This window comes from Giraffa tippelskirchi, chromosome 5 (genome assembly GCF_054371585.1).
Source record: "Giraffa tippelskirchi isolate mGirTip1 chromosome 5, T2T-mGirTip1v1.2.pri, whole genome shotgun sequence".
Classification (NCBI taxonomy): domain Eukaryota; kingdom Metazoa; phylum Chordata; class Mammalia; order Artiodactyla; family Giraffidae; genus Giraffa; species Giraffa tippelskirchi.
The window spans coordinates 113,106,124-113,119,770 of record NC_137279.1 but is presented as its reverse complement, the minus strand read 5'-3'; the positions used below and the strand labels follow the sequence as shown (position 1 = coordinate 113,119,770).

General features: G+C 40.7%; 1 pseudogene across 1 annotated transcript; it reads right to left on the bottom strand.

Annotated features, from left to right (window-relative positions):
• Window positions 1–387: 387 nt before the first annotated feature.
• Window positions 388–12,821, bottom strand: LOC145505255 (zinc finger HIT domain-containing protein 3 pseudogene; annotated as a pseudogene). Its single transcript, XR_014052921.1, has 2 exons — window positions 12,777–12,821; window positions 388–2,068 (listed from the first exon to the last, which is right to left on the bottom strand). The product of XR_014052921.1 is annotated as a zinc finger HIT domain-containing protein 3 pseudogene (transcript).
• Window positions 12,822–13,647: the final 826 nt, after the last annotated feature.

Below are 13,647 nucleotides of genomic sequence, written 5' to 3'. Positions count from 1 at the left end.
GGGCTGTTGGGATGAAGCGAATGTGTTTTGCATGCAAGAATGACATGAATTTTAGGGGGCCAGAGGTGGAATGTTATGGACTGAATTTGTCCCCATCCCCATTCATATGTTGAAGCCCTAACACCCAATGTGATGGTGAAGAAGAGACACCAGATAGCACTCTCCCTGGCCGCCCCCACCCCCTATGAGGGCAGAGTGAGAATGAGAAGGTGACTGTCTCCAAATCAGGAAGAGAGATCACATCAGAACTTGAACACGCTGGCACCATGATCTCAGACTTCCAGCCTCCAAAACTGTCAAAAAACAAATTTCTGCTGTTTAAACCACCCAGTCTATGGTATTTCATTATAACAGCCCAAACTGAATTAAGACAGAACTTATGGTATGCCTTAGTGGAAAAATCAAAGTGCAGTCCCTGGGATGTGAGCAGGGCCATTCTATCTGTAGCAGAAAGTTACCTAAATTTTAAGAAACAACTCCTAGTGTGATACTGCACCTTGGTAGAAACCAAACACTTAACCATGGGACTCCAAGTGACCATGTGCCCAGAACTGCCCGTTATGGTCTAGGTTCTTTTGGTGTTCAGATGGACCCAGTAGCATTTATTGTAAGATGGAAATAGTACATCTGAAATGGAGCTCAAGCACAATTGAGATACTTGTAAGCTGCAGGACCAAGTAATCCAGACTCCCATGTCACCTACCATAGCTGCACCAACAGCTGACCAGCTGAAGGAGAAGGGATAAAGGCTGAGTTTGGTTTATGGATGAGTTAGCTTGGTATGTGGGTGTAAGCCAAAATTAGATAGTGGATCCTTTAAAGCCACATACTTGATAGGCTTCGAAAAATAGAGAAGAAGAAAAATCTTCCTAATGGGTAGAGTTATAAGCATTGTCTCTGGTCATTTGGTTTGTATATTAGGAGAAGCAGACTGAAGTAAATATATATAGATGCTTGGGCATATGTCAATGGCCTGGCTCGCTGGTAGGGGGCTGGGAAGAAAAAGGCCTGAAAGATCAAAGACAAGAAGGTCTAGGGTAGAGTCTTGTGGGTGGATATACAGGAGTGGGCATGAATTGTGAAGATTTTTGTAACACATTTTGCACTTGCCAGGGAAAAGGTACTAAACAGTGAAGTAGAGAGAATAACTCATCCAATTGTCATTACCGACCTTAATCACTGGCTACCTTGGAACCAGTCTGATGGGCACTATTGTGGGTTATATTGTATCATCCCCCCAATTTTTTTTTTTGGAACCACCACACCGTAATTTTATTTAGAAACACTGAGCAAGTTTTTACTCAAATGGGTGTGGAAACTCAGTGAATATTTATGTCTTAATTGTACCAAAAATAAAACACTTAAAAACAACCATTTGAATGTCAAGTTCTCTCTCCATATGGGTCTGCCACCGTGAGTACCTCCACCTGCCTGTGCCCTGGCCTGCAGTGCTGGAGAGGGGCCTGGGGGGTCCACCTGACGTCAGCCTCTGAGTCCTGGAAGCGCCATCCTAGGCAAGGCCCACACATGATGGCCTCCCAGGAGGAGCAGACAGCACAGTCATCCACCTTAAGGATCCTCGTTCTGAGACAGCTCCACGATACTCCAGCAGCAGTCCGCAAACTCCACAAACAAGGGCTCCTGCATGCAGTCCCGCATAAGCTTGGCCTTGTCATCCACCTGATCAAGGTCAACCATCAACTGTCTGAAGTGCAGGTTAAGCAGTAAGCTCCTCAGCACTGCAGACTCCCCTAAATTCTTTAAATTCTGCAAAGACACTCTGTCCTCTTCTTCATCACTATTGAGAAAAATCAGCTACAGAGTCGTCATAATCATCTTCGTTTTCCACAGGCTTTTTAGTTTTTGCAGTAAGAGCTGATCTAATTTTTTTCTCAACAGGACCAGTTGCAGGCTTACACTGCTCTTTGTGCTTCCGGAAGCAGAGCAAGGAGCAGTAGGGCACGTGGCAGGCAGGGCAGCGGTATTTGGGCTTCTCCAAACAGATAATGCAGAGGCCTGGTACAGCAGCTGAGCGACGCCGTGGTCTCTCCCGGGATGCACTCCCCGTCTGCCTCCTCCCCCCAATTTATACGTTAAAGTTCTAATCCCCAATACCTCAAAATGTGACATCTGGAAATAGGGTTCTTACAGATGTAATTAGTTAAAATGACATACTGCAGTAGGATGGGCCCTAATTCAATGTGACTGGTATCCTTACAAGCAGAAGGCCATATGAAGACAGAGACACACAGAGGAAATGCCATGTGAAGATAAAAACAGAGATGAGAGTGATGCAGTAGAAACCAAGGAATGCCAAAGATTGCCAGCAAACCACTAGAAGCTAGGGGATAGAACATGGAACAGGTTTTCCCTCACAACCCTTAGAAGGGCTCAAGCCTACTGACACCTTGATCTCAGACTTCTGGCTTCAGGAATGTGAGACAATATATTTCTATTGTTCAGGACTTCCCTGGTGGTACAGTGGATAAGAATCCACCTGCCAATGCAGGGAACACGGATTTAATCCCTGATCCAGGAATATTCCACATGCCCTGGAGCAACTAAATGCGTGTACCACAACTGCTGAAGACCCAGTGCAGCCAAAAATAAATAAATGAATAAATAAATTATTTTAAAAATTGTTTAAAATACATTTCTGCTGTTTAAATCACTCTGGTAATGCAGCCCTAAGAAACTAACGCAGGCACACAAATGGTGTGTCCACAGTGGTAGAGACAGAAGCTAGCTCCTGAAGTGGGTTGCCATTTCCTTCTCCAGGGGATCTTCCCAACCCAGGTATTGAACCTGGGTCACCCACATTGCAGGCAGACTCTTTACCAAGTGAGCCACCATGGAAGACAGAAGCTAGCTGTGGGCCCATAAAGCTTGGACTCCAAGTTTTTAAGGTCAGTCTAGCTGCTGATGCCTAAATGCCCAACATATCAGCAATAGAGACCAATGCTGAGCCCCCAGTTTGGATCTATTAATAACTCAAGGAGACAGTTAGCTACTTGGTGACAAGTTGACTACATTGGGTTCCTTCCACTCTGGAGGGGACAATAGTTCATTTTCATAATAACTGTTTTGGGGTTTGTGCAATGTCCAATCCACAGGCATAGAATCCTGCATAACGTAGCATCCAAACAGGGCAACTGTTTCATGGTAAAAAAAAAAAAAAAAAAGTGCGAGAGTGGACCTATGACCTCATCAGTACCACACCAATCAGAAAAAGCTGACCTGATAAAGAGTTAGAATGACATTTTTAAAGGTTCAAGTGAAATGCCAGTGTGTGGCAACTCTGAAAAAACAAGATGCTATCATCCAGGATATGTTATACACATTAAATCCTGGCCTTTATGAACCTGGTAGGAAAAATACATGGGTCTACTAACCAAAGAGTGGATGCAGAAATAGCTCCACTTACTTTTACTACCAGTGACCCACTAGAGGATTTTGTGTTTCCAATACCCACAAATGTGGAATATGTAGGGTTGGAGGTACTGGTCCCCAAAGGGATTGCACTCTTGTTAAGGGTTATAACAAAGGTTCTGTTGAACTATGAGCTATGATTGCACCAGGGCACTTTGAATTCATTATTCAAGGGACCAGTAGATGAAAAGAGAAGTCACCATCATGACAGGGAAAACTGACCCTGATCAGTAGAAGGTATCACTGCTTTTTACAGATTCCATGTGATCCGCTTGGGTATCTCCTGATACTCCCTTGCCTCACTGTAACTGTGAACACATGCAGCAACTCTGGCCTAGGAAGGATATGGTTACTAGGAGCTCAGTCTTCGCAGGAATCGAAGTTTGAACCACACCACCACATAAGCCACCAAGACCTGCTAAGTTGGTAACTGAGGGTGAGAAGAATTTAGAGTAGGTAGTGGAAAAGGGAGAGAATGAGTATCAATCGTGGCCTCCAGACCAGTTTCTGTAGTTCATTCCACTAACCTTCCTCTTCCAAGTTTCTCTTTAGGAAGAGAGGTCCATGGAAACCATGGAAGAGCTTTCCCCCAAACCAACAAGAAGTAGCCGCTGCCACCACCGCCAAGTCGCTTCAGTCATGTCCAACCCTGTGAGACCCCATAGATGGCAGCCCACCAGGCTCCGCCGTCCCTAGGATTCTCCAGGCAAGAGTACTGGAGTGGGTTGCCATTTCCTTCTCCAGTGCATGAAAGGGGAAAGAAGTAGATCTGTGGGGAAAGGAGTGGATTGTGGTGTTTCTGAAAATGGGCCACTGGATTTCCTGCTGTGGTACACAGTTAATTGATGACCTCAGATATTGAAGTAGATCCGCCAATGTGTTCACAACTGAGGCCACACTTCCCACAACCTACTCCTAGCTAATGACTGAGCATGGTGGAGTAATGATGCAAGCTCACTCCTTCTGGACTTGAGACTTCTCCAGTGGGCTGCTTTAGCTAGAGAACTACTGTCAGAATTTAGAGTGTGGTTGGAAATTCAGAAAAAGGCAATTTATGCAAAGACAGTTTAAAAAGGAAATAAAGATAAAATCAGAAAGCAAAAAAACGAGAGAAAATCAATAAAGCAAAACTTATTGATCTCCATAAAGACTAAAAAAGTTAATCAACTCTTAGAAAGACTAATCAAAGAAGAATTTAAGAGAATACATCACCAATATCAACAATAAAAAAGGGGCATCACCACAGGTCCTATAGACATTAAAAATATAACAATACAACTTTATACCAATAAATTTGGCAATTCAGATGAAGTGGAAATTTTTATTGAAAAACTTACCAAAACTGAAACAATAATAAGAGAAAATTCTATATTTTCTATTTTAAGGGAATTGAATTCATAATTCAAAACCTTTCTACAAAAAATATGCCAGATGGCTTCTCTGGTGAATTCTTTCCAACATGTCTATTTCTTTGAGAAAGGCATAAAAGGCATATTCACACTTTCTTATGCTTATATATCACACACTCTATTTGTGGATTAACTTCCCCCTGCTCCATGCCTCATTCATTTAGCACCTTCTATGCGTTATGTTAAGAGTTGTAGCTAAGAAGATGAATAAAGTTTTTGGCAGAGGGAGCTTTCAGGTTGGTGGAAAAAGCAGACATATAATGTAAATGCAGTGAAATAAGTGCTAATGAAGATTTTTATAAAGTACTATGAAAGATGGGTATGAATCCAGGGAAGGAAATGCTTTACAGGCATGAGAAGTGAAACAATATGCCATGTGCTGTGAGCATAAAAATAGCTGGAAAATAGGGGATATTCTTTCTTAATCTTCCTTACTGAATCTACTCCCCTTATTTCCTCTAATTTTTGATACCTGTGGCTATTCCATGGCTTCTGCTTTTCATTCGTCCCAATTTCTTTTAGTCTCACATTTTCCCCTTTCATATATAGTTTAATCGTTCCAAAATCTGTATCTCTTGCTTTTACCTCTCTCTTGAGCTCCAGGCCTAAATATTCAAATATCCAGAGAACTCACCTACTCGAGAACTTGACTTCTTCACTTATGCTCCTCTTTCTCCTGCATCACCAGTCTTCCCTCCCTTCTTGAAGGAACCCTCCTTAGACGGAATATGTCTCTTCAGCTACTGCATTACTTTTCTGCTCTTCTTTATGTAGAGAATCTTCTCACTTTCTTTTTACCTACTGTATATTAACCTTTTATGATACTTAAAAACTTTTATCCCTGTTACTTATCTGAGACTTCTCTTATCAAGGTCACCAATAACCTTCGTGTTGCCAAATCCAATTCTCAAACTACTTGACCTAATAGCAGCATTTAAGCAGTTGATTATTACCTCTTTCTTGAAAGACTACCTTTACCTGGCTTCTATCCTTTACTGATTTTCTTCTCACCTGACTGGACACTCCTTCTCAGTCTCTTTGTTAGATCTTCCTTCTTTTCTCAACCTTTAAGCCTTAGAGTATTCTACTGTTCCATCCTTGGACTTCTCCTCATCTTTTGCTTATATTCATTTTAACCAATTCTATTATCTTAAATATCATTTATATGCCAATAAATCCAAAAATATATATCTTAACCTTTCCCCTGAACTCCAGATTCATATCTCCAATAGCTACTCTACTTGGGAGTCTAATAGTATTCCAAATTAAACATGTCTAAAAATCAAATTCTTTACTTCCTGACTATCAGTCTTTTCCATCTCAGTAAATGGCTCAGCGATTCAGCCTGTTGTTCATGCCAGAAACATTGGGGTCGTTGTTGACTCCTTTCTTTTTCTGCTACCCTCATTTAATCCATCCACACATTGCATCAGCTCTGCCTTCAAAACATAAACCAAACTGATCAGTTATCACCAACTTGATCACTATTTCTCTAGTGCAAACTGCCATCATCTCTCACCCAGATACCTTCCTTCTAACTGGCTACCCAGCTGTAGTCTTCTGGGTGTGATCTTTCTACAGTATAAGTTAGGATATGGCACTCCCTATTCCAAAACCCTACAATGATTCACATCACACTTAAAACCTGAGGTTTTTTTCCATGATCTATGTGCCTCTTGCTATATTCTGACCTTATCTTCTTCCATTCTCCCCTTCCTTTTTTTTTTTTTTGTGCTTCAATCACACTAGTTTCATTGTTTTTCTTCAGACATATGACAAGAACATTCTCATCTCTGGACCTTTATACTTGCTGTTCACTCTACCTAAAATAAAATACTCTTTCTCCAGATATTCACATGGCTCATTTCTCTGTTCAGGTGTCACCCCCTCACAGGGATCACTTCATATAAAATAACTCCTTCATTTGCTGGGATTTTACTCTGCTCTATTTTCTTTCATAGCTTGTAGCATGACAGGGATTGTGTCATGTATGCATTTGTTTATTGGACTTATTACCTGCCTTCTACAGTAGAATGCAAACTCCATAAAGGCAAGAATTCATGTTTTGTTCAGTCTGCAAGTCCTATCAAATTCTTCCCCTTAAAAATATCTTCTGTCCATCTCCCTTTCCATTATCACTACCTTTGCCTTAATTCAGTTGCCATCCCCACTTGCCAAGACTATCATAGCATTCTCCTACTCGACTTTCTGCCTTCACCTTCTATTGAGGACCTTCTCTCTCATCATTACCAGTTTGATAGCACTGTAGTTAATATGTATTCATATCTTTCCTACATAGAATCCTTTATAGAGGACACCCTCTTTGCATACTGGATAAAACCCTCAACACAGCATCCAAGTCATCTCCCACAACCCTCTTGCCTTTACTCTCCAACAACGCCAAACTGCTTATATCACCTTGAGTCCTTGCCTCTGTCCTGGGGGACATACGGTTCTTCTACTTAAATGTCTTTTCCTGACTTTCAGAGATAGATAAATATTTCTTCCTTTGGCCATACTTCTATTGCATTTATTGTACTGCAGTGGAATTTTTGTTTATTTATTTGCTTACATGTAGGTCTCTTATTGGACTTCCCTGGTAGCTCAACTGGTAAAGAATCCACCTGCAATGCAGGAGACTCTGGTTCAATTCCTGGGTCAGGAAGATCCCCTGAGGAAGGGATAGTCTATGCGCTCCAGTATTCTTGGGCTTCCCTGGTGGCTCAGATGGTAAAGAATCAGCCTGCAATGTGGGAGACCTGGGTTCGATCCCTGGTTTGGGATGATCCCCTGAAAGAGGAAATGGCAACCCACTCCAGTATTCTTGCCTGGAGAATCCCCATGGACAGAGGAGCCTGGCAGGCTACAGTCCATGGAGTCACAAAGAGTTGGACATGACAGAGCAACTCAGCACAGCACAGCACAAGTCTCTTGTTAAACCATGAGGTCTCAAGGAAAGAGAGTTGTATTTTATTTAGTTGTGTCTTCTGTCACTTTCTAAGGGGTAGATAGAGATGGGAGTAGGGTGTCGAGAATGTTCAAAGTAGATGGAACTGTATGTATAAAATCTTTGAGACATGAGGGAGCTTGGTATCTTCAGAAAAGAGCAAGTCCTGTGTGACAGGCCCAGTGAAAAAAGGGGAGAGTGGCAGGAGGCAAGCCAGAAAGACTGAGGGAACCAGATCATGCAAGGCTCTTGTTGAACATGCAAAAGATCTTGAACAACATCCTCTGAGAAAACAGAAAGCCTCTAAAATATTTTAAGGAGGAGAATAAAGATAAAATTTGTACATAAAAAAAACCCCTACAACTTACATACACATTCTCTATGTATAGAATGGGTTGAATGAATGCAAGAACAAATAGAGGCCTGTTGGACACTCCTGCAATCGTCCAGGCGAAAAGGGATAATACATTGGCTTGGGTTGGCAGCACTGGGGATGTTGACAAGTAAACAGACTCAGGATATATCTTGGAGGTAAAGTGAATAGGACTTGATAGAATAAATGAGGGGATGAGAAAGGTAGATTGCACAATTGAATGGCTGATGGTATCATTTGCTGAAATGTAGCAGATTTGCCAAAGGAAGTTCAAAGAAGCAATATATGTTTTGAGAAGTTGAGTTTGAGATACCTGAGTGTGAGTCATGTAAGGGATATGCTAAACAGGCAACTGAATATGGAGGTATGAATTTCAGAAGAGAAGTCTGAACTGGAAGAGTAACTAGGAGTCATAGGTACACAGACTGTGTCTAAAGCCATAAGAATTAATAAGAGCGTCTAAGGATACATGGAAGCATGACAACAGAAGAGGATTGTGGATGACATGGAGTTAATAAAAAATTCATTGTATTGGAGATAATGAGAACAGGAAGCTGAGAGGCCGCATGGACTCTATAATTGCCCAGGAAAGAAATAGGAAAGCCATGAGCCAGGTGAGGAAAATGGCCAAGCATTTGGAAGATCATTGTATTCAGAAGGGATAAAAGATGAATGGATAGATGACATGGACCTCAAAAAGACAGATTTGACAAGAAGATGAGAGAATAGTGAGAAACATCCTAAATTTCCCGTTTCTGGATGCTGAGACTCAGAGGAGTTCCTGGTTGGTAAATATAGGTGTTCTGGGAAGGTGACATGTCTTGGGTCCCCAGGGAGAAGATATGAAAGCTTCGTGTTCATAACCCTCCCAGATCTCACCCTGTCCCTTCATTTTTCTGGCCCTGGTTGTATCCTTTAAGTAAAACTGTAACTGTTAAGTGCAGTGCGTTCCTGCACTTAATTCTTCAAGAGATGGGAAAGTCTTCAAGAGATGGGAATACCAGCCCACCTGACCTGCCTCCTTAGAAATCTGTATGCAGGTCAAGAAGCAACAGTTAGAACTGGATATGAAACAACAGACTGGTTACAGATTGGAAAAGGAGTACGTCAAGGCTGTATATTGTCACTTTGCTTACTCAACTTATATGCAGAGTACATTATGAGAAACGCTGGGCTGGATGAAGCACAAGCTGGAATCAAGATTTGCCAGGAGAAATATCAATAACTTCAGATATGCAGATGACACCACCCTTAAGGCAGAAAGCTAAGAGGAACTAAAGAGCCTCTTGATGAAAGTGAAAAAAGAGAGTGAAAAAGCTGGCTTAAAACTCAACAATCAAAAAACGAAGATCATGGCATCCAGTCCCATCACTTCATGGCAAATAGATAGGGAAACAATGAAAACAGTGAGAGACTATATTTTGGGAATCCAAAATCACTGCAGATGGTGAGTGCAGTCATGAAATTAAAAGATGCTTTCTCCTTGAAAGAAAAGCTATGTCCAACCTAGACAGCATATTAAAAAGCAGAGACATTACTTTGCCAACAAAGGTCCGTCTAGTCAAAGCTATGGTTTTTCCGGTAGTTATGTATGGATGTGAGAGTTGAACTATAAAGAAAGAAAGCTGAGTGCCAAAGAATTGATGCTTTTGAACTGTGGTGTTGGAGAAGACTCTTGGAAGTTCCCTTGGACAGCAAGGAGATCTAACTAGTCAATCCTAAAGGAAGTCAGTCCTGAATATTCATTGGAAGGACTGATGAACTCCAATACTTTGGCCACCTGATGTGAAGAAGTGACTCATTTGAAAAGACCCTGTGATGCTGGGAAAGATTGAAGGTGGGAGGAGAAGGGGACAATAGAGTATGAGATAGTTGGATGGCATCACCGACTCGATGGACATGAGTTTGAGTAAGCTCTGGGAGTTGGTGAAGGACAGGGAAGCCTGGCATGCTGCAGTCCATGGGACTGCAAAGAGTCAGGCACAACTGAACTGACTAAACTGTGCATTCCTGAGTCATTAAGTTCTGTGAGTTATTCTTGTGACTTACTGAACCTGAGGGGATCATAGGAATCCCTGAATTTTTGCCAATTGGTCAGAAGTGTGGGTGACCTGGGGACCCTCAGAGTGTGGCTGGCATCTGATGTAAGGGCAGTCTTGCTGAGAACTGTGCCCTTAAACTTGTGTAGTCTTGCACCAACTTCACGTGGTTAACATCAGAATTGTATTCAGTTGGGGTTTGTGTTAGAACAACAAGTAACAGAGAATCCTACTCAAACTGACTTTGAAAAGTAAGGGGAATTTATTAGTGCACATAGCCAAAATGTCCACAAGTATATGGCTTCAGGTGTGGCATGATCCAGCAGCTCAAATAATGTGACCAGGACCTGGTTTTTCTCTTCCAGTTTTTCTTGAGACTGGCTTCATCCTCAGCAAGCTCTCCCTTCCTGGTGCAGGATGGCTGCCTGAATCTAGGTGTATATGGATTTGTATGCAATTAAGAGAGAGATTCTTATTCATTCAAATAGATGTGTAAGAATCGAATGTAATTGGCCTAAATTGGGTCATATGCCCATCCTTGAATGAATTATTATGACCAGAAACATTGCCATAAGTCAATCAGAACCTCCTTCTAAAACCAGACATATCATTTATATTACTTAAACCATGTGGCCATAAATGGTGTGCCTTAAGCAAAATCTGGGTACCACTGTTGGAAAAATGGGGAAATGAATGCGGTGGAAGGAATCAGTAATAGAATAGTGTTCAGTTGATATTTATTTAATTGACTCCTCATTTTGAAAATTAGCTGCATTCTGCAAGGCAATCCCAGATTCCTTTAGCTCTTAAATTCTACACTTGATAGTTATTGTCTGTACTCCAGGTGGCTTAAATATCCTGTGAGATTCTCTTTGCAACCTAATGATTTGCTGGTGCAATCCTGGAAGAGAGAAATACCCCTTGTTAGATTATGGTGCAACTCATCTTCTAGAGATAATTTATGTGACAACTCAATTATTCAGAGAATAAAACCCTAAGAGGTGCCCACATTTACTGAAGAAGATGATTCTGCAGAAGAACATCTCTATGCCTTCAGCTCTGAAAAACCGCCTAGAGCTACCAAAATAGATGTCACAAAGTTTATATACCAGAGTTCATGGACTTCATTTATGGGAAATGTTCTTCGATTCTCACTGAGAGCCAACTGGCCTTGATTCTAGGTGCAGTTCTAACAGATTTGTTATGTGATATAGCAATCACCTTTTGTTTTTGCCTGTTCACTATCTATTATTATTTTTTTAGAAAAGTTTATTGAGCTGAGAAGGGCTTCCCAGGTGGCTCAGTGGTAAAGAATCACCTGCCAATGCAGGAAATGTGGGTTCTATCCCTGGGGTCCAGAAGATCCCCTGGAGAAGGAAATGACAACCCACTCCAGTATTCTTGCCTGGGAAATCCCATTGACAGAGGAGACTGGTGGGCTACAGTCTATGGGGTCACAAAGAATCAGACACAACTCAGCAACTAAACAACAACAATGTGAATTAGCAGCAGTTTCACTAATTTTCAAAAAAAATGTTATGAATTCTGAACATGTGATGAAATAAAATCCAATATTTTGGTACTTGGTGTGGATACCAAAGGAAAGCAAAAGAAAACTATAAAATTCTCTCTCTTCACTCTCTCACTTTAGTTTAAAAAAGAGTGAAAGAAAAAGAAAGAAAGAAAAAATAAGACAGTTTGGGATCCATATTATGACATATTTTATAGTACAGAACAGTGTTTGATAATCCTACTGTGACATTCCCTATTTTTATACCTGTCCTCAATGGTTTTTCACACTTAAAACTATCTTTGATTCCTCTCTTAGTGAGTCGTTACAATACTAGAACAAAATTATGTTAGTAATGTTTCTGTTTTGATCTCTTGCAAAGTCAAAATATTGGATTTTTTACATGTTTAGAATTTACAAAGTTTAAAAAATATTAATGTAACTAAATATTATTTAATATATTTTAAAAAATTACAAAATATCCTTCTAGCCACTACTGGCTCTGCTGCTTTTTGCAATTTTACTGCTCTTCCATCTATACCCCTACACACATTCACACACATACATCATCTCTGTTGTAGCTAGTCTGGAAGAGCTTCTAAATTTTCCTGCCCAATTTAGCAACCCATGGAGTTTTCAAGTCTACTTCCTCTGATTGAAAATGATTTCTCTCCTGTGAGCTCTAGCTGGATCTGACTCTTCTTCATCTCCTGTGGGGAGATTTCCTACTTCAGAGGCTCCTCCTGTCTAATCCTCGCTCAGTATTTTTGCTGAGAGAGCGTAGTGGAGGATGAAGAAGTTAGCAGAGGTAGGGAGTTACTGGAACTGGATGGTAAGGAGGGGATGGGAGAGTTTATGGTGGTAGTGATCAGGAGGGGGTTAGAGCAGGAGAAGGAAAGAGGATTTGAAGAGGACTCAAAGAAAGTAAATAAAGTTGTCGACAAATGTCTAGAACAATGGTATTACACCAACAAAAATACTTGAATTTCAGTGCTTAAAAATAGCACAGTATACGGGAACACTGGAATATAGAAAACAGTAATGCAGTCATGACTCCCTCTTCCCTGACCTTCAGAGTAGCCTCTAAATCTTGGTAATTCAATTGCAGAGACATGCCGTTCCACCTAGAGATTCAGCTTTCTGAAATATTCTTGGCACAAACCTTGGAAGGCTCTGGTTCTGTTTTAAGAAGGAAAACCATGTACTTACATCATTTATATACACTGCTGCCAGATTAATATTCCTGAAGCACAGCTCTTATCATGTAGTCACTAATATTTACTGAATATTTGCTATGTGGCAGGCACCAGGCTCTCTCTATATTATGTCACTTAATCTTCATAACAACCCTTCAAAGTAGGTACCATTATTAACCCCATTCTGTAGATAGGAAAATGGAAGCTTAGGAAAATTAAGTCTCTTGGAAAGGAAATATAGCTACTAAATGGCAAAACTATGTTTGGAACTCAGATCTCTCTCACTTGACTTGGGTCCTTAACCACTGTTATTTATCACCTCATCTGTTCAGAATCTGAGTGAGCAGTCAGTAAAGTCTAAGGGCTTATCACTTAAGACCCTTACTCTCAACTGCCATTCCAATTTTATTTTCTGCTGTGCCCCTTCATACATCTGATTTTCAGGGCAAATAGAAGCATTTGCTGAACACCAATATCCCTCAGCAATTCACACTTCCATGCCTTTGTTTATGTAAGAATGTTTTCTCTGTGTCACTGGCTCTAGAAAAAAATAGAAACATTTAAATCATTGTTTCACACAATAATTGTCATGGTTTTTATTTTTACATATATACAAATTGATTTTTACATGTATACAAATATATACACACATGTGTATCTCTTCCCTTAAAATAAACTATTTTCTTCTGAAGTATGTACAAAGATTAAGTGGTTTTGAAATGTATTAGGCCTTTATAAATTGTA